The 19890-nt window shown below is 39.4% G+C and overlaps 1 protein-coding gene and 1 pseudogene across 2 annotated transcripts in view; both read left to right on the plus strand.

Annotated features, from left to right (window-relative positions):
* The window catches only part of LOC311597541 (cathepsin M-like), a gene marked incomplete at its 3' end in the record, with an annotated part of 107048 nt that overhangs the window by 82897 nt on the left and 4261 nt on the right, over positions 1–19890 (plus strand). The gene's annotated exons all lie outside the window — the stretch shown is intronic.
* On the plus strand, positions 10606–11274 carry LOC311598757 (large ribosomal subunit protein eL15-like; annotated as a pseudogene). The gene has a single exon. The product of its transcript is annotated as a large ribosomal subunit protein eL15-like (transcript).

Below are 19890 nucleotides of genomic sequence, written 5' to 3' on the forward strand. Positions count from 1 at the left end.
AATAACTAGGGACAGTTTATTAAGGACCCTGGAGATATGTATAAGCTTGACACAAAAGGGAAAGTTGGTCCACTTAACATATGTCCATATAACAGAGTTGGCATCCAAAAAGAAGGGTGGGGATCTGAAGATGCAAAAATATTAGGTTTTGTATAAGTTAGGTATAGGGTGTCAGGTAAAGAGGTATCATACATTTCTTCCCCTTTTCAAAGAAAGCAACAAAATGGCATGTTGAATACTGAAACAGAATATGATGTGTCCATGTAGTATAAAATTACATAATTGATCAAAACGAGGTACTGGGGACTAAACAGAGTCAGAGTTGGAGGGCTATCTGGCTGTATAGATGATCAGGATTCTTGCTAAAGTCAAGCAAGGATGAGTAGACTTTACCTGGGGCACCATGGAGGAAAAGAACCCTGATGAGATTCAAAGGGTTATCAGATAGTAATAATGATTTGTAGTGACCTGACTTATGAGGATTCTTGACAGAAATGAGATAATATAAGGTAGTGTAAATACATTGTCTGAAGAAACTTATCTACTACATCTGAGCAGAGGGTCTAGGACCACGTCATACATAGACCTTAGTTGGCCCATCAGTCTCTGTATTGTAATGTTGTTATCCTTTATTAAGTGTCTAATATTTGCTTATGAGTAAGTATATACCATGCATATCTTTCTGGGTCTGGGTTTCCTCACTATAGATCCATCCATTTGCCTGCAATTTTCAAGATTTCCTTGTTTTTGATAGCTGAAGAGTATTCCATTGTATAAAAACGATCCTTAGTTTCTTTATCTATTTTTTGGTTGATGGACATCTAGGTTGTTTCCAGATTCTAGCTATTATGAACAAGGATGCTATGACCATAGTTAAGCAAATGTCCTTGTTGTGTGGTGATGCATATTTCAGGTATATGGCCAGGAATGGTATAGCTGGGTCTTGAGGTAGATTTAGTCCCACTTTTCTGAGATAGTGCCAGACTGATTTCCAAAGTGGTTGTTCAATTTTGCATTCCCACCAGCAATGGAGGAGTTCCCCTTTCTCTACATCCTTCCCAGCATGGGGTTTCATTTGAATTTTTTATCTTAGACATTTGGATAGGTGTAACATAGAATTTCAGAGTCATTTTTTTATTTGCATTTCCCTGATGACTAGGGATGTTGAGCATTTCTTTAAGTGTTTCTCAGTCATTTGATATTCCTCTGTTGAGAATTCTTTGTTTAGCTCTGTACCACATTTTTTAATTGGGATATTTGGCTTGATGGTTTTTAATTTCTTGAGTTCTTTATATATTTTGGATATTATTCCTTTGTTGGATTGGTGAAGATCTTCTTCCAGTCTGTAGGTTGTCATTTTGTTTTGTTGATTATTTCCTTTGCTTTACAGAAGCTTTTCATGAGATTCCATTTATTAATTGTTGATCATAGAGCCTGACCTGTTGGTGTTCTGTTCAGGAAGTTGTCTCCTGTTCCAATGAGTTCAAAGCTCTTCTCCACTTTTTCTTCTAATAGGTTTAGGGTGTCCAGTTTTAAGTTGAGATCTTTAATCCACATGGACTTTAGTTTTGTGCACAGTGATAAATATGGGTCTATTTGCATTTTCCTACATATAGCCATCCAGTTAGGCCATCAACATTTGTGGAAGATAATATGTTTTTTCCATTGTATGGATTTGGCTTCTTTGTAAAATTAAAGTACCTATAAGTATGTAGGTTTATTTCTGGGTCTTCGATTTGATTCCATTGATCAACCAACCTATTTCTATGCCAGTACCATGCCAGTTTTACTACTGTTGCTCTATAGTACAGCTTGAGATCTGGAATGGAGATTTTTTTGTCTTTTATTGTACAGGATTGTTTTAGCTAGTCTCAGTTTTTTATTTTTCTATATGAAGTTGAGAATTGATCTTTCCAGGTCTGTTAAGAATTGTCTTCTAGTTTTGATGGAAATTGCATTGAATCTGTAAATTGTCTTTGGTAAGATGGGCATTTTTACTATATTGATTCTCCTGATCTATGAACATGGGAGATCTTTCCATCTTCTGATGTCTTCTTCAATTTCTTTCGAGATCTGAAGTTTTTTTTCATATAAGTCTTTTAATTGCTTGCTTAGAGTTATACTAAGATAATTTACATTATTTGTGGCTATTGTGAAGGGTGTAGTTTCCCTAATTTCTTTCTCATTCTGTTTGTAATTTGTATACAACATGGCTACTGTTTTTTTCTAATTTTGTATCCTGCCGCTTTGCTGAAGGTGTTTACCAGCTGCAGAGGTTCCTTGGTACACTTTTTCGGGTCACTTATGTATACTATCATGTCATCTGCTAATAGTGATAGTTTGACTTCCTCTTTTCCTATTTGTATCACCTTGATCTCCTTTAGTTGTCTTACTGCTCTAGCTAGGACTTTACGTACTATATTGAATAGATATGGAGAGAGTGGACAGCCTTATCTTGTCCTTGATTTCAGTGGAATTGATTTAAGTTTATCTCCATTTAGTTTGATGTTGGGTATAGGCTTGCTGTGTATTGTTTTATTCTGTTGAGGGATGTGCCTTGTATTCCTGTTCTTTCCGAGACTTTAAACATACATGTGTGTTGGGTTTTGTCAAATGGCTTTTTCAGCATCTAATGAGATGATCAAGTGTTTTTTCCTTTCAGTAATCAATCAAGACACAGACACTCATTATATTTTAAAATAGCCTTAGTTAACTGGGGCAGGGCAGATATTAATCCCCTAAACTACTTCCCATAGTGGTGCAGATATGGAATGCCTGCCTCAATCCAATGCCATCTGCTTCTAATTATTTGTACCAAGCTACCTCCCATCCATAATTTCATATACTTGCTAATTTTCTTCATCTGGGCCAAGTCTCCAGCCACACCAGCATTGTGCTTCTCCTCCATCTAATCCATGATGGCCAGCTTCATTGTTCTTCCTTCTCTTTGGGTCTCACTTCTTCCCAAGATTCTTTCTGTCTCTCCAAGCCTGGAAACCTTACCCATGCCTATCCCATTTGCCATGCCCAGGTGTGATGGCCTTTTATTGGTCAAATAGGTTAGGCTCTAGGCAAAGTATTGTGGGTCACAGAGACAGCAAGCAGTAATTAGCATCAAAATACATCAGACAAACCTCCAACAATTCCCCTTTTCTGTATAAATAAAAGAGACATTCTTTTTTTTCTCCTTTATTAATTTATTCTTACATCTCAATGGTTATCCCATCCCTTGTATCCTCCCATTCTTCCCTCCCTCCCATTTCCCCTTATTCCCCTCCCCTATGACTGTTCCTGAGGGGGATTACCTCCCCCTGTATATGTTCATAGGTTATCAAGTCTCTTCTTGGTAACCTGCTGTCCTTCCTCTGAGTGCCACCAGGTCTCCCCCTCCAGGGGACATGGTCAAAGGTGAGGCACCAGAGTATGTGAGAAAGTAATATCCCACTCTCCACTCTACTGTGGAGAGTGTTCTGTCCATTGTCTAGATCTGGGTAGGGGTTTAAGGTTTACTGCCTGTATTGTCCTTGGCTGGTGCTTTAGTTTGAGCGGGACCCCTGTGCCCAAATCTGAGAGATGGCTCAGCCATTAAAGGCTAGGCTCACAACCATAAATATAAGACATTCTTTTCATATACAGTAAGAACAATTATGAAAAATTATAAAAACCAATAAGTAAGACTTACATACATAATATTTAATCAAAAGATATTTGGAAACCTTGAAGAGATGTTATCTATTCTATCTTGGTGAGTCTAAAGTTATGAACCCAAATCAATATCTATCAAAGCTCCTATCTTAACTCCTAAATAGCTAAGCTTAATTTTAAAACTATCTTGTCTTCAACCCCATCAGAGACTGGATTGCACTGATAGATTTCCATATAGTCATCCACCCAGTTTTCCTGGAATGAAGCCTACTTGGTCATGGCGAATATTTTTTGATGTGTTATTGGATTTAGTTTGCAAGTGTTTTACCGAGTATTTCTCTGTCAATGTTAATAAAAGAAATTGGTTTGAAATTCTCTTTCTTTGTAGAGTTTCTATGTGGTTTAGGAATCAAGGTGACTGTGGCCTTATAGAATGAGTCTGATAATGCTCCTTCTGTTTCTATTTTGTGGAATAGATGAAAGAGAATTGGTGTTAGCTCTTCTTTGAAGGCCTGGTAGAGTTCTGTGCTGAATCCATCAGGCTCTGGGATTTGGGGAGTCAGAGGCAAGCGGGACAGAGGGAGGAATGGAATGATACATGATGGGATAACAATTGAGATGTAATATGAGTAAATTAATAAAATATTAAAAAGAAAAAATAGTAATGTAATCTCTAATGAAGAAATTGAACTTCATTTTAAGTAAAGTGCTGCAGTTGGACCAAGAAGAACAGAAGGAAAATAAACTTTTCCTGCACTAGAAGACCTTTCAGTTTTGCAGTGCAATATATGCCTTGGCCTCAATATTTTGTTTTCCTCCATTCCTCAATCTCTTCTCAACAATTAGTTCCTTTAACTAATTGTTCTCCAACAGTTGGTTCCTTTAACTCACTGTTCCCTGCAACTCAATTCTCCCTACTGCGGACCCACCAAGATTTTCTCTTCTCTCTTCTTGAAGCTGTTCTATGGGACTCCTGTAGAGCATGGTTGATGCAAGGATGTATATAGACAGTGTTAGACTAGTCAGAGACCTGAATTGAGCAGGGCCAAGTTTTGGTTGTACCACATATGAATCTGTTCTCTACTTACAAAATGAGGACCCAAGTCTTCTGGGCCTAGACTGAACTATTTTGGCTAGAGTGCTTAGTCAATTTTGTTTATGTATATCCTGCCTACAATGATGAAAGGGACAATCTCTCTCTCTCTCTCTCTCTCTCTCTCTCTCTCTCTCTCTCTCTCTCTCTGTGTGTGTGTGTGTGTGTGTGTGTGTGTGTGTGTGTGTTGTGTTGTGTGCCATGGGCACAAGAAAATTAAATCAAATATGAAGGTTGTGAGTTGAAAGCAGGTATGTTGGGGATGGACCAAATGTCCTATGCTAGACAACCTAGTCTCTGACCTATGTCCTCATCTTTCATCATGCCTTTATGTGGCATCTTGGTCTTGAACTACAAATCACGTGTTTGTACATTCTATGCTTTTCCTTCTGAGATCTCTTTATAGCTGGAAAAAACAACTCATCCCACATGTTCACATTGTTAATTTTTTCATTGTTTCAGGAGAGTTAGTGACATATTTGTTTCACTACTTTTCTAAAATCTTACACTACACACTTACTATTTCTGGACCATCTGTCAGTGGAAAGACATCTTGTTCCTGTTCTGCTGTGAAATGACTTGTTATTCAGGAGTTAAACCTCTCCCTTTTCTTATCTTTTCTGTTAAATTAGCCTTAGGCTCAAAGGTCAAATGGGGAGTCATTTCATTAGAACTTCTTAGGGTGTTTCTTCTATTGGATATAAAACATGGTTCCTTTTATCTGGGGTAAAACGTGAGGCATGGGTGTATGGCTACTTTATGATTGCCAAAACTTGGAACAACCACTGTGCACTTGCTTCATTTGCCAGCTTCCCCAATGCTTGAGCTGCCCAATGGTGACTAGAAAGGACAGGACTTGAGACAGTGTGACACAGGGGGCATTTCCTTTTCAAAGTGACCAGCCTCTTCTGTACTGATACAACATTTGAGTCACTGAAAAGCCTTTTTGTGATGTGAATTCTGTGATATGGTTTCTCTGGTAAAACAGTGCTGTTACTGTAACTGATGCTCAGCACTGTCTGCATTTAGTGAATGTAATGTCTTGATTTTCATTTTTTGACTGTGTCAAAGGACATCTTTAAAAACAGTGGTTAAGTTAAAATATAATGCATAGCTTCATTCTCTTTTGACAACAGTGACTTTTGTGTGCATCTTGAAGACATAAATGAATATGGTGCTGATGTTCTAGGAGAAAGAGCGGGTGGCTTTGCTGTGACAAATGTTCTGCCATCATTGGTTGTTGCCTGCTTGCAGGCTTCTGTGTTTCTACTAGCAACTACATTAAATTTTCTGAATTTGACATTTTTGTTGACATGAATTCACACAGTTCCAATTCTTGGCACTTGGCACAGTGCCAATGTAATTGGAGGGTTCCAGGTTCACCCAAAGTTGAAAGCCAATCTTGGCATTGTTGTCCATGTGGTGCTGGCTCTAGAATCGTGATATTGCAGCTCTGTCTTCTAAGATTCTACTAGGATGTCCCATGAATCAGTTGAGAGAGCTAGGTGGACATTTTCTGCACACATTGTCAACATGCACACTTGGAGTAAATGGAAGGTGTTGCCATTTCCTTGTTGTTAGTCCCAAGAAGGCTTTCCTATGGATTGAAGCACTGTGTCTTTGACATAGCTATGCCATGTGAAAAACACACATTCACTTCAGATTTCACTCACTGGGGGATTCTTCTGATCTTTATACACTAGTAAACATAGAAGTTGAATCTTCCTCTGTCATTACAGAGATCTTCCTAAGCCAGCATGTGGCACAGAAGTTCCTGCATGGAAGCCCTGGAGAGGCCATTACATGAAGCTCTGAAAATAAGGCCTGACATGTGTTGGAGATATCAATATGTTGGAGATACCAGGATCCTGAGATATCTATCAAAGAGAGGTACACACAAGGAAGGTTAGTAGCCCATGGGAGAAATATGTGGCAGGCAGCAAAAGCTACATGAACAGAACCATTTAAGCCTTTTAGCATTATACATGGAGGTACAGAGTATGGAAATGCCCTGCTGGGTTTCATGCTTACTGTGCCAGGATTATTTTTGCTGTTCTTTGATTCTTTCATTTGGAAAGGTAATGTGTATTCTGTGTCATTGTATCTTGGAAGTTTGTGATTTGCTTTTTGATTTAGCAGCTGGTTAGTTAAGAGATTGCCTTGAATCTAAGAAGAGGCCTTGAACTATGAACATTTATTTTTCCCTTTTATGAGAATAGATTCTGTTTTCATACACTGTATCCTGATATAATTTATACTCTCTTTACTCCTTCCAGTTGCCTCTCAGCTCTCTTCCCCTCCACTCTCACCCCCTCCCCTGCCATTTGGACCCACCCCATTTCTAACTCTTTCTCACATCAGAAAAGAATAGGCTTATAAGAGATAGCAAAACATGACAAAATAAAACATACTATCACATCAAAGTTGGACAAGGAAAACCAAGAGAAGGGAAAGACCCAAAAAGAATGCATCAGAATCATAGACCCATTGATTCACATTCTCAGGAGTCTCATAAAAATAGTCAAGTGAAAATTATGATATATATGTAGAGAACCTGGGGCAGGCTTCTGTGCACCCTGTGTTTGCTGCTTCAGACTCTGTAAACTTTGGACTTTTAAACCATGTTGAGATGGAAAGACTATGGGGACTTTTGAAATTGGACTAAATGCATTTTGAATTATGAGATTTCCACAATCTTATTAAGGTGAGGAAGTGGACTGGGGTAATTTGAATGAGATTGTCCCATAGGAGATTACCTCATGTTTCAGTATTGGTCCACAGTTGATGGAACACTTTGGGAAAGTTTAAGACAAGTGGCATTATAAGATGAGGTATATCTCTGGTGTCTGACTTTGAGGTTTCAAAGCTAATTCGAATGTGCTCTTTGCCTCTTGCTTAAGATGTGGAGATAGGAGGTCTCAGTTGTCCCTGCTGCCATCATGAACTGTAACCTTCTGAAACCAATGCTTAATTAAATGCTTTCTTATGTAAGTTGCTTAGAACTTGGGGTTTATCATAGCAATAGAAAAGTAACTAATACAAGGACATAGTATTAAACAAACTCCTAATATTCATATCATTTATAGCCATAGATTAGTTCATCTTTCAGTCCTCATCTGAGTAACTTCTCTTTGCTTTAGATGTCAGTTATCAAGAGATTTACAATGGATACATGTGAATAGGAGACTTTGGAATGTTCAGTTCTAAATGGAAAATATATACTATATTCCTCCTTTAAATATGTAACACTCAATATGGAAAAGTGTAGAGGATGCGTGTACAATCCAGTGTAGTTGATGGCCACAAGGAAACTGTATGTGGATACAATAAATAGCTACAAATGTGAACTCACAGACATTGTGACAGAGTGCAGTAGACCAATGCAGACTAAAGCAAGACCAAATGCCAGGGGCCATACAATCTCACCATTAACCATGGTGCTATTTTCAAGTTTTAGCTTGTTGGAGAGGGACTACATCTGACTACACAAGTGAAAGGCGAACATCCAAGACTATTTGTGCAGCAAAAATTAGTCTTGATGGGTTTAAAAAATAAGGACATCGATTGGGACATGTGGGTAGGAAAGAGAGAAATATCTATGAAGAGTGGAAAAGGATGGTTAATGTTGTTAAAGCATAATATATGAAACTTGCAAAGAACAAATTAAAGAAAATAATTCAGTTGTAGGCCTAATTCAGTTTTACAGTTTGCTCATTTCCTATACATCAGGCATCTTCCTTCTTGATGGACATGGGAAGGTTGTGTGACCAATATGCCAATGTAATTCTGCTGATGTCTGGGTTCGGCCACAGAATACATAATTCCAACAACTTCACCATCTCCTATTTTCTTAGGTGAGATGTTGACCTTTATCCTTGAGTTCAACACCTGTCTACAGTGTGCAGAAATCTGTGGCTGATCACCATGTAGAGAATTCACAAAAATCCAGGCAAGGTTTAGGTGACTATAGGATGAGATTTTGTGATGGATTCTGATGGCTTAGACACACGTTCTTAGTAACAAATGGCATCCGCTTCTCATGCATGTCGGAGGACATTTTACACCTATGACTAGAATGCCTATTGAGATGATCAGTGACATCTTAGTCTTTATTTAATATCACTAATCATTCTGTATTCTTAATGGAATTTGGAGAAGTGGAATTTCCCTGTTGTAGCCAAGGATAAGGGTAGGGATCTGAAAATTCAAAAAATTATTCCAGCAAAACACAATCAGAGTTGAAGGGATATCTGACAAGGATGACCAGACTTCAAATAGGTCACAGTTCAGAAAAATCCCTGATCAGATTGAAAAGGTGAACAGATAGAAATAATAATTGGTATTGACTTGCATTATCAGGATTCTTGATGGGAATGGGGTGACACAAAGACATGGGCAGATATTGTTAGCAAATACCCAGAGACAGATGTTGAAGGAATAGGTGTTCAATGACTTACAGGCATTATTGTGCGTACTCTGTATGACTTAAATATCACTCCTTGTTTCTGCTATATTTATAAATATATTGGTTAAGCTTAGATTTTGCTTTCTTTGGGTAGGGTAGGTTATAGAGTAGACAGGTACCGTGGCACAGAGGCACAAACAGCAGAGCCAGCAGAGGGCTGCACGACCCCTGGTATATTTATTTCCTGATATAAAAAAGTAGAAAAATGCCACAGTGAATGAATAAGGACAATACGTAATCTCCACATGTGGTGGTTGGAGTGAAAATTACCTGCATAGGCATATAGCAGTGACATTATAAGGAGTTATGGCTTGTTGGAGTACGTGTGTCTTTGTTGGAGAAGGTGTTTTGCTAATAGGACTGCTTTGGGGGTCTCAGATACTCAAACCATTGCCTAGTGTGCTACTCTTTTTTTTTAACCTCATGTTAAATGTTTATTTCAAAAAATACTAAAACACAATTCTTTTATAACGCATATATTTGAATTCAAATGTAAGGGTCCTATTCTTGAAAAGAGAATTTTTATAATTATAAGGTAGGATGTAAAGTAGTATTGTGAGACTCAGATTTTAAAATCACATATATTATACTGGCAGATTATTCAAAATAGATGTGGAACTTTAAACTTTAGTAATGAGGAAATAGGATTTAACATAGAAAATATTTAAATAAATGATTCAAAAGAGAAGATGCACCAATAGAAATCATGGGGAAAGATGCTTAATATCATTGCTATCTAGGGAAAAAGAAGAATAAAACTTTAAGATAGCTGTACATCCCTGCCAGAATGATAAGAAAATACTAAGAAGAATATGGAAATGTCATGAGTCAACAAGGGCATGGAGCACTCTAGTGTGGCACTCTTTTCCTGTTGCCTGTGGATCAATCTGTGGAAATCTCAGTTCCTTTTCCAGCACCATGTCTGCCTGCATGTTGCCATGATGATGATAATGAACTAAACCTCTGAAAGTGGAAGTCAGCCTCAATTAAATGTTTTTCTTTATAAGAGTTGCCATGGTCACTTCCACCTGGAGCATAGGCAGCAGAGGTGAGCTGAACATGGGGCCCACCCCAGTAGCCTGATATCCCAGGGAGGTCTGTGGGGGTGGGTGGCTGAGCAACACACAGTGCAGAACCCGCTCAGCTTTTTCTCCACTTGCCTGATCCACATGGGGCATAGGCAGGAAAGACAGCAGTGACCCATTCCTGTCCATTTTCTACCTGCTTGTGCCACCTGGGGCACAGCCATCAGATCAGTCAGAGCCAGCAGAGGGGCACAGGCAGCATAGCCAGCAGAGGGCTGCAGGAGGCCTGAATCCCTGAGGCACAGCTACCAGAGCCAACATCAAGGACAGCAAAGATGACTAAAGGCCAGTATAAAATACATTATCAACGCCTTTCTTCTGGCGGCAGCCATCGGGTGAGCCAAGATGGGTGCGTACAAATGCGTCCAGGAGCTATGGAGGAAGAAGCAGTCCGATGTGATGCCCTTCCTTCTGAGGGTCCGCTGCTGGCAATACCGACAGCTCTCTGCACTGCACAGGGCTCCCTGCCCCACTCCGCCTGATAAGGAGTAAAGGCTGGGATACAAGGCCAAGCAAGGTTATGTCATTTACAGGATTCGTGTCCACCCTGGTGGCCGCAAATGCCCAGTTCCTAAGGGTGCAACTTACAGCAAGCCTGTCCACCATGGTGTTAACCAGCTAAAATTTGAGTGAGGCCTTCAGTCTGTTGCTGAGGAGAGAGCTGGACGCCATTGTGGAGCTCTGAGAGCCCTGAATTCTTACTGGGTTGATGAAGATTCCACATATAAATTTTTGAGGTTATCCTCATTGATCCATTCCATAAAGCTATCAGAAGAAATCCTGACACCCAGCCAGTCCACAAACACACAGAGATACGTGGCTGACATCTGCTGGCCGGAAGAGTCGAGGCCTTGGAAAGGGTCACAAGTTCCACCACACTATTGGTGGCTCTCGCTGTGCAGCCTGGAGAAGACGCAATACTCTCCAGCTCCACCATTACCGCTAATATACGTTATGTTTGTAAAATTCATGCCTAATAAACAATTTAGGACAGTAAAAAAAAACATTATCAACAAGACCCATGGCAATACAACACCACCAGAGTCCAGCTACTACAATAAGCCCTGAATATCCTAACACAGCTAAGGCAGAAGGATATGAGAACCAAGAAAGATATAAAAAGCTACAAGGAAAAAAGTTCAAGTAACTTATAATAGGCAGACCTAACAGGATTATACTCAACTTCTCAACAGAAACTCTAAAAGCTAGAAGGACCTGGACAGATGTCTTTCAGTCCCTTACAGACCATAGATGCCAACATAGACTAATATATTCAGCAAAACCCTCAGTCACCATAGATGGAGAATACAAGATATCAAGACAAAAATCCAAATTTAAACAATATCCCCAAATTCAGCCCTATAGAAAATACTAGAAGGAAAACTCTCATCCAAGGAGGTTAACTACATCTAAGAAAACAAAGGAAATAAATAATTCCACATCAGAAAAAGACAAAAGAAGGGAAACTGTAGGCATAATGTTATTGCGTAGTTTAAACTCTTTTTTATTTTATTAATTTTCAGATTACAATTCAATTGTTACCCCATCACTTGTATCCTCCTATTCCTCCCTCCCTCCCACTTTTACCCTATTCCCCTGTAGTTTAAACTCTTGTCTTCTGTCTTAATATTGTTTTAATCTCTTCTTCCCAGCTGTCTCCCTGAGAATTCAATAAATAATCTTACAGCCTATCCAGGAGAAGAGGAAAGAATAGGGCTGGACTTCCTGCCAGTCAAGGGAAAAGGAGTTAGGAGATTCAGCCAAAGGAATTCAGCCACAAGCAGAGGTACAGGAGAGACGAAGAAGATTCAACTGGAGAAACAAAAGAAATCAAAAGCAAGTAACTTGGGCACTATGGCAAAGATGGAGTTAGGATCACATAGAGGGTTAAGAACATACTTAAACTGCTAAAGATTGTGTTGTGAAGCTCATTATAAACAAATATAATAGAGTCTCTATTATTTGTGTGGTAGCCAGGTTAAGAGAGAAACTAAGAGAAACTAACAGAGTTTTCTAAAAACAACTTCAACAGGGAACACAGACACACACATGCTTCTACCAACAAAAAATAACAAGATTTAATAATCATTGCTCATTAATACCTGTCAACAACAGTGGACTCAGTTCCCTAGTAAAGAGACACAGGCTAACAGATTGGATGCAAAACAGGATCCATCATTCTGCTTCATACAGGAAACACATCTCAGCAACAAAGATAGACAATAGCTCCGAGTAACAGGATGGAAAAGGGCTTTCCAAGCAAACAGACCATAGAAGCAACTTGTAGTGGCCATTCTTGTATCTAATATAATAGACCTTCAGCCATAATTAATCAATAGCGATGGGCAGTACACTTCATAATCATCAAAGGAAAAAAAATCACCAATATGACATCTTAATTCTTAACATCTATACCCCAAGTGCAAGGGCACCCACACTCATAAAAGAAGCATTACTAAATCTTACATCACACATTGAACCCTACACATTTAATAGTAGGAAACTTCAACATCCCTTTTTCACCAATGGACAATTCATGAAGACAGAAACTAAACACAGAAATAATGAAAGTAACAGACATTATGAAACTAATAGATATATCTACAGCATTTCATTCAGACACAAAACAAATGTACCTTCTTTCAGCACCTTACAGAACTTCCCTCTGGTGCAGCAGCCTTGCGACGCCAGAGGGGAAGAGGATTCAGACAGTCCAGATGAAATTTGATAGGATGGGGTCAGACGGTAAGTGAGTTGAGGTCCTCCTTTCTGAAGACTAGGGTATGGAGGAGGGGGAAAAGGGAGGAAGGTTGGGAATGGAAGGAGACAAGGGAGGGAGCTACAATTGGGATATAAAGTGGATAGATTAAAAATAAACAAATTAAATTTTAAAAAGGAAAAATGGGGAGATCTAATACTAGCAATTTAAAAGCACACTTGAAAATTTTGGAACAAAAAGGAGCAAACACACCCAAGAGGAGTGGATGGCAGAGAGTGATCCAACTCAGGGCTGAAATTAATACAGAGAATCAACAAAACCAAGAGCTGGTTCTTTGAAAAAGTCAACAAGATAGACAAATCTTTAGCTAGACTACCCCAAAGGCAGAGAGACAGTACCCAAATTAACAAAATCTGAAATGAAAAGGAAAACCATAACAACAGATACTGACAAAATGCAAAGACCCATTAGGTCTTACTTCAAAATCTGTACTTGACAACATTTGAAAATCTAAATGAAATGGAAGATTTTCTTGATTGATACCACTTACCAATGTTAAATCAAGTACAGGCAAACAATTTAAATAGACCTACAACCCTTAAGGAAATAGAAACTGTCATTAAAAGTCTCAAAACCCAGACAAAGAACATGACCAGATGGTTCCAGTGCATAATTCTAACAGATAATAAAAGAAGATCTAATACCAACACACCTCAAACTATTCCATAAAACAGAAACAGAAGGAACACTGCCAAACTCACTCTTTGAGATCACAGTCATCCTATAACTAAGCCACAAAAAGAACCAAGAAAGATAGTTTCATGCCAATCTCCTTCATGAATATTGATGCAAAAATACTCAATAAAATACCCTTAAGCTGAATCAAAGAACACATCAAATAGGCTTCATTCCAGGGATGCCAGGATGGCTCAACATATGAAAATCCATCAATGTAACCCATCATATAAATTAACTGAAAGAAACAAAATTTCACAGGATCACCACATTAAATGCCATAAAAACCTTTGACAAAATTCAACACCCTATTGTGATAAAATCTTGGAGAGATCAGAGACACAAGGCAATACCCAAACACAATAAAGGCAATGTACAGCAAGCCTATAGATAACATCAAATTAAGAGGAGAGAGATGTAAAGGAATTCAGCTAGAATCAGGGACAAGACAAAGCTGCCCACTATCTATCTATTCAAAATAGTGCTTTGAAGTTCTAGATAGCGCAGTAAGATAACTAAGGAGATCAAAGGGAAACAAATTGGAAAGGAAGAAGTCAAAGTATCACCAGTCACAGATAATATGATAGTATACATAAGTGACCCCAAAAGTTTTACTAAGGAACTCCTACAGTTGATAAACATCTTCAGCAAAGTGACTGGATACAAAATTATAGCAAAAAGCAATTCTGTAGCTCTCCTGTATACAAGTGAAAAACAGGATGAGAAAGAAACTAGGGAAACAACACCCTTCACAATTACTACAAATAATATAAAATTCTTTGTTGTAATTCTAACCAAGCAAGTGAAAGACTTGCATGACAAGAACTTTAAGTCTTTGGAGAAAGAAACTGAGGAAGCTATTCAAAGATGGAAAGATCTCTCATGCTTATGAATCAGTAAGATTAACAGTAAAATGTCCATCTTACCAAAAGCACTCTAAAGAATCAATGCAATTCCCATCAATATTCCAACACAATTCTCAACAGACCTTCAAAAAGCAATTCTCAACTTCATATTGAAAAATAAAAGGCCCAGGTAGCTAAAACATTTCTTTACAATAGCAGAACTTTTGGATGTGTCACTATTCCTGATTTCCAGCTGTACTACAGAACAATAGTAATATAAACTGCATGGTATTAGCATAAAAAAGACAGGTTGATCAGGGAAATCTAATAGAAGACACAGAAATAAAACTACATACCAACAGACACCTAATTTTTGACAAAGAAGCCAAAGTCACAGTGGAAAAGGAAAGCATCTTCCACAAATGGTGCTGGTATAATTAAATGTCTGCATAGAGCAGAATGCAAATAGATCCATATTTTTCACCCTGCACACTATTCAAGTCTAAGTGCATCAAAGACCTGAACATAAAACTGGATACACTAAATCTATTAGAAAAAAGTGGGGAATGCTCTTGAACTCATGGCCACAGGAGATAACATCCTGAAGAGAACACCAACAGCTCAGGCAGTAAGATTAACAATTAATAAAAAGGGGCCTCATGGAACTGAAAAGTTCCAATAAGGCAAATGAAACTGTTAATAGAAAAAATGACAGCATACAGATTGGAAAATATCTTCACTAACCTTACATCTAACAAAGGGCTAATATCCCAAATATATAAAGAACTCAAGAAATCAAACACCAACTAAAAATGGTGTACCAAGCTAAACAGAGAATTCTCAACAGAGGAATATTGAATGGCCAAGAATGACTCAAAGAAATGTTCAACATCCTTAGTCCTTAGGGAAATGAAAATCAAAATAACACTGAGATTCTATCTTACACCAGTTAGAATGTCTAAGATTAAAAATTCAAATGACAGAACATACTGGTGAAAATGTAGAGCAAGGGGAACACACTTCCAATGCTGATAGGAGTGCAGAATTGTACAACCATTTTGGAAATCAATCTGGTGGGTTCTTAGAACATTGGCACTAGATCTACCTCAAGACACAGCTACACCGCACCTGGGTATATACTCAAAAATATTCCACCATGCCATAAGGATACTCGTTCAAATATGTTCATAGCAGCTTTATTCATAATAGGCAGAATCTAAAAGCAACCTAGATGTCTTTCAACCGAAGACTGGATGGAGATAATATGGTACATTTACACAATCAAATACTACTCTGGTATTAAAAAACAAACACACCATGCAATTTACAGGAAAATGAATGGAACTAAAAAAAAATCATCATTGAGTGAGGTAACCCAGATGCAGAAAGACACATGGTGTGCATTCACTTGTCTATGGACATTAGCCATAATGTACAGTATAACCATGTTACAACCCACAGATCCAAATAAGTGAAGAAAGACCCAAGGGTAGATTGCTGGATCTCACTCAAAAGAAGAAATAAAAGAAACGTCTGAGGTTGGTGGAGGGAGGGAGCTGTGTGGGAGACAGGGTGGGGAGGGTAATGAGTTGGGTATCAGATGTGGGGAGAGCATGGGTTGGAGGTGAATGGTTGGTGGGAGAGAAACTGGGAAGAGAATGGAAATCTCCTGACCAGAGGAGGCCCCAAGGAGTCTATTGGAGTGACCCTATCTGAGATCCCTCACAGCAGGGGACATGGAGGCAGAAGTTGCCACCTCCTATAGCCAGCCTGACTTCTAGTGTAAGAATGGTGACACCAACCCACATATAAAACCTTCAAAACTAAAATTTGTCTTGCCTACAGAGGTGTAGGGATAAAGATGGAGCAAAGATTGAGGGAATGGCAAACCAATGACTGGCCCAACTTGAGACTCACCCCACGGGAAAGAGCCAACCCCTGAAACTATTAACGATACTATGCTATGCTTACAGACAGGAGCCTAGCATGGCTGTCTTTTGAGAGGTTTCATCTAGCAGCTGATGGAAACAGACACAGAGACCCACAGCCAAACAATATGCCAAGTTCAGGGAGTCTTTTGGAAGAGTGGGAGGAAGGATCAAGGGAGGCAGAGGGGTCCAGGGCACTACAGGAAGACCTACAGAGTAAACTAACCTGGACCCTTGGGGCCTCATAGAGTCTGAACCACCAAGTAAAGAGCTTGCATGGGCCAGACCTAGTCCCCCTACACATATGTAGCAGATGTGAAGCATGGTGATCATGTGGGTTCCCTAACAATGGGAGTGGGGACTGTCTCTGACTCTGTTCCTGCCTTTGAATCCCTTTCCCCTAGCTGGGCTGCCTTGTCTGGCCTCATTGTGAGGGGATGAGCTTAGTCCTGCTGAGATTTGAGATGCCAGTGAATTGGTACACATTTTGGGCATCCCTTTCTTTGAGAAGAAGTCGGAATTGGGCATAAGGAATGTGTGAGGGGGGACTGAGAGGAGAAGAATGAGGTGGCTATAAGTAAAAGAAAAATATAATTTAATAGTTAAAAAGAGATTAGCAATAAATAAAGAATTGAAAATGCAGAAAAATTAAGATAAACAAATCTTTTAAAAAACAGAATAGAAGAACACTTTGATTTAAAAATGAGATGAATACTACTCAGCTATTAAAAATGAGGAATTCCCGATATTTGTCAACAAATGGATTGAACTAGAAGTGATCATAATGAGTGAGTTAACCCAGAAGCAGAAAGAGACAAATGGTATATACTCACTTATATCTGGACACTAGCCCAAGGGGCATGTCCCATGAATGTATTCACTTATCAGGAAAGTGGGACAGAGGAGAGGACATCCTATTGGGACACTAGGTGAGAGAAGCAAGGGAGAATGGGGAAATAGAAGAATCCAGAGGGTCCTAGAAACATACAAGAAGAACATTATGACAGGCAGATCTGGGCCCAATGGTCCTGCTCAAACTATGGCACCAGCCAAGGACAATACGTACAATAAACTTCGAACCCCTACCCAGATCTACCCAATGGACAGGACATTCTTCACAGTTGAGTGGAGAGTGAGGTCTCACTTTCACATGAACTCTGGTACCCCATATTTGACCTTGTCCCCTGGATGGGGAGGCCTGGTGGCACTCAGAGGAAGGATAGCAGGCTACCAAGAAGAGACTTGATACCCTATGAGCATATATAGGGGAGGAGGTCCCCCTCAGTCATAGTCATAGGGGAGAGGAACAAGGGGAAAATGAGAGGGAGGGAGGAATGGGAGGATACAAGCGATGGGCCAACAATTTAGATGTAATATGAATAAATTAATGAAATATATTTAAAAATAAAAATAAATGAAATGAAATGAAATGAAATATAAGGTTTGGAAACCAGAAGAATGGGTCCAAAAAATAAAAACTGAGTTTCCTGACCATGGTCTCTTTTTATACTAATAAAAACCTTAACTAAGACATCATGTAATAGAAAATCTCAAAACCTTGTGAAAGGATGTATTTTGACAGTAGGTCCTGGGGACTAACTCATATCCTAATGGTCTATTTTCAACTGGTATAGAGGAAATTACCTCCATCATGTGGATGGTAGGGAAGACCACTCCACCTTTGGTAGCAGGCACATTCCCATGCAGAGAAATTGAAGTGAAGGGTGCTGAGGATTATTGTGTGATGAGTCTTGAGTTTCTCTAAAGAAAAAGGAAATCTTTCCAGAGATCTAGTGGTGATATTTGCACACAATGTTGTCCCTCAGGTCACTGAGAGGTATATAAAGGGGGAAAAGTGGGAACATTCAGGTGACACATGCATTACCCAGTAAAAAGATTGACAATTTGATGGTTCTTGCTGATGTGCACTCAATTTAAATGAAAGAAAAGCCAGACACTTTCAGGGGACTCTGAGAGCAAGGATATTCATCTTTCCTCTTAGATTTAGCCCTGAATATTGCAGCTGTGTTACACATCACCTTCCCCTAAAAATTCCTGTGAACGTCATGTGTGTTAAACCCGAGGGTGAGAAAAAGGCGTTCCAAGGTTTGAGGTCATAGAATATCACTTTAGTTGTGGGTTAAACAAGAAATGTGGTACTTCTTTACCAAGAAAAGCTTTTTTTCCTGAGCCACTCGCCAGGAAAATATCACATACGAAGTGATCCAATGTGGAAAGGCTCGCTGTTCCTCTAACCAGGTCCACAGGTTGAGCTCCACACAGGCCACTGAGGTGGCCACAGCCATGCCTTCAGAAAAGGTAGGGTCATGTTTAGTAAGAGCCTAGAGTCTCAGAGTTTGGAGTCCCAGACAGAGCCTAGGGACTCGGTGCCTGGAGACCCGGAGCCTGGAGCCTGGAGCCTGGAGGCCCAATCTCACCACTGCACAGCAAACCAGGACAAGGTTGAGGGGTGAGACTGACTAACCAGAGGCTTGGGATTTAAAGCCCGAGTGAAGCGTTGCTGGGCCAGATCCCGGGACGTCAGTAACCTTTGAAAGGCTGTGGAGTGCACTGAGGCTGCAGCACGCACCCAGGTGAGATTCTATGTCCACAAAAGCAGAAAAGAAAGTGATCATGAGAGAGAGCTTTGAGAGTCTCCACGGAGAACCAAGCAGAGCCCCAGGAATGAGACTCTTTTGAACCTCACTAGTCCTGCTGTGTGGATTTAGAGGAGGGTGGGGAAACTAGAGAGGAAACCAGACATGTCCTGGGTCTATAATGGGTGTGGCTTAAGAGATCCAGCATGTCTTAATCTGAAATCCTGGGCATGGCTTCCTTTAGTACCTCACCTTTTCTTGTGGATCTGTATTACAATGACTTTTCTATGTGACTCTTCCCTCACTAAGGTAATGTGTGTGGTTGCAAAAACCCGAGGTTAGGAGAGATGGGTTAGGAGCAGAAGACCTTCTTCTATTTTGTAAGGAGGATTCAATAGGTCATGTTGAAATTAACCCAGTTTCTTGATGTATGTCAAGAAGGGATATGATGTCATGTAGCCCCAATCCAGGAGGAAACCTTGTGCTATGTAAGAGAAATTTTGCTTTATTACAAATCCTAGTTACCTATGCCACAAGTCCATAGTTGCTTAAGTTTTGGACTTTGAGGTGCATCTTCATCCTTCTGATGAATTATTTCGCTATATATGCAGTTTGTGTTCATAGAATTCTTGTCGTGTCTTTTATTTATTTATTTGCCCATCTATTGTTTACTTATTCATTCATTCTTTCCTCATACATTACACCTGGTTCCCAGTTTCCCCTTTCTCCAATCCTTCCAGGTGCTATGCAATTTTATGGGTAAACTAAATACCATTTA

Source organism: Acomys minous (genome assembly GCF_964271855.1).
Source record: "Acomys minous genome assembly, chromosome: 5".
Classification (NCBI taxonomy): Eukaryota; Metazoa; Chordata; class Mammalia; order Rodentia; family Muridae; genus Acomys; species Acomys minous.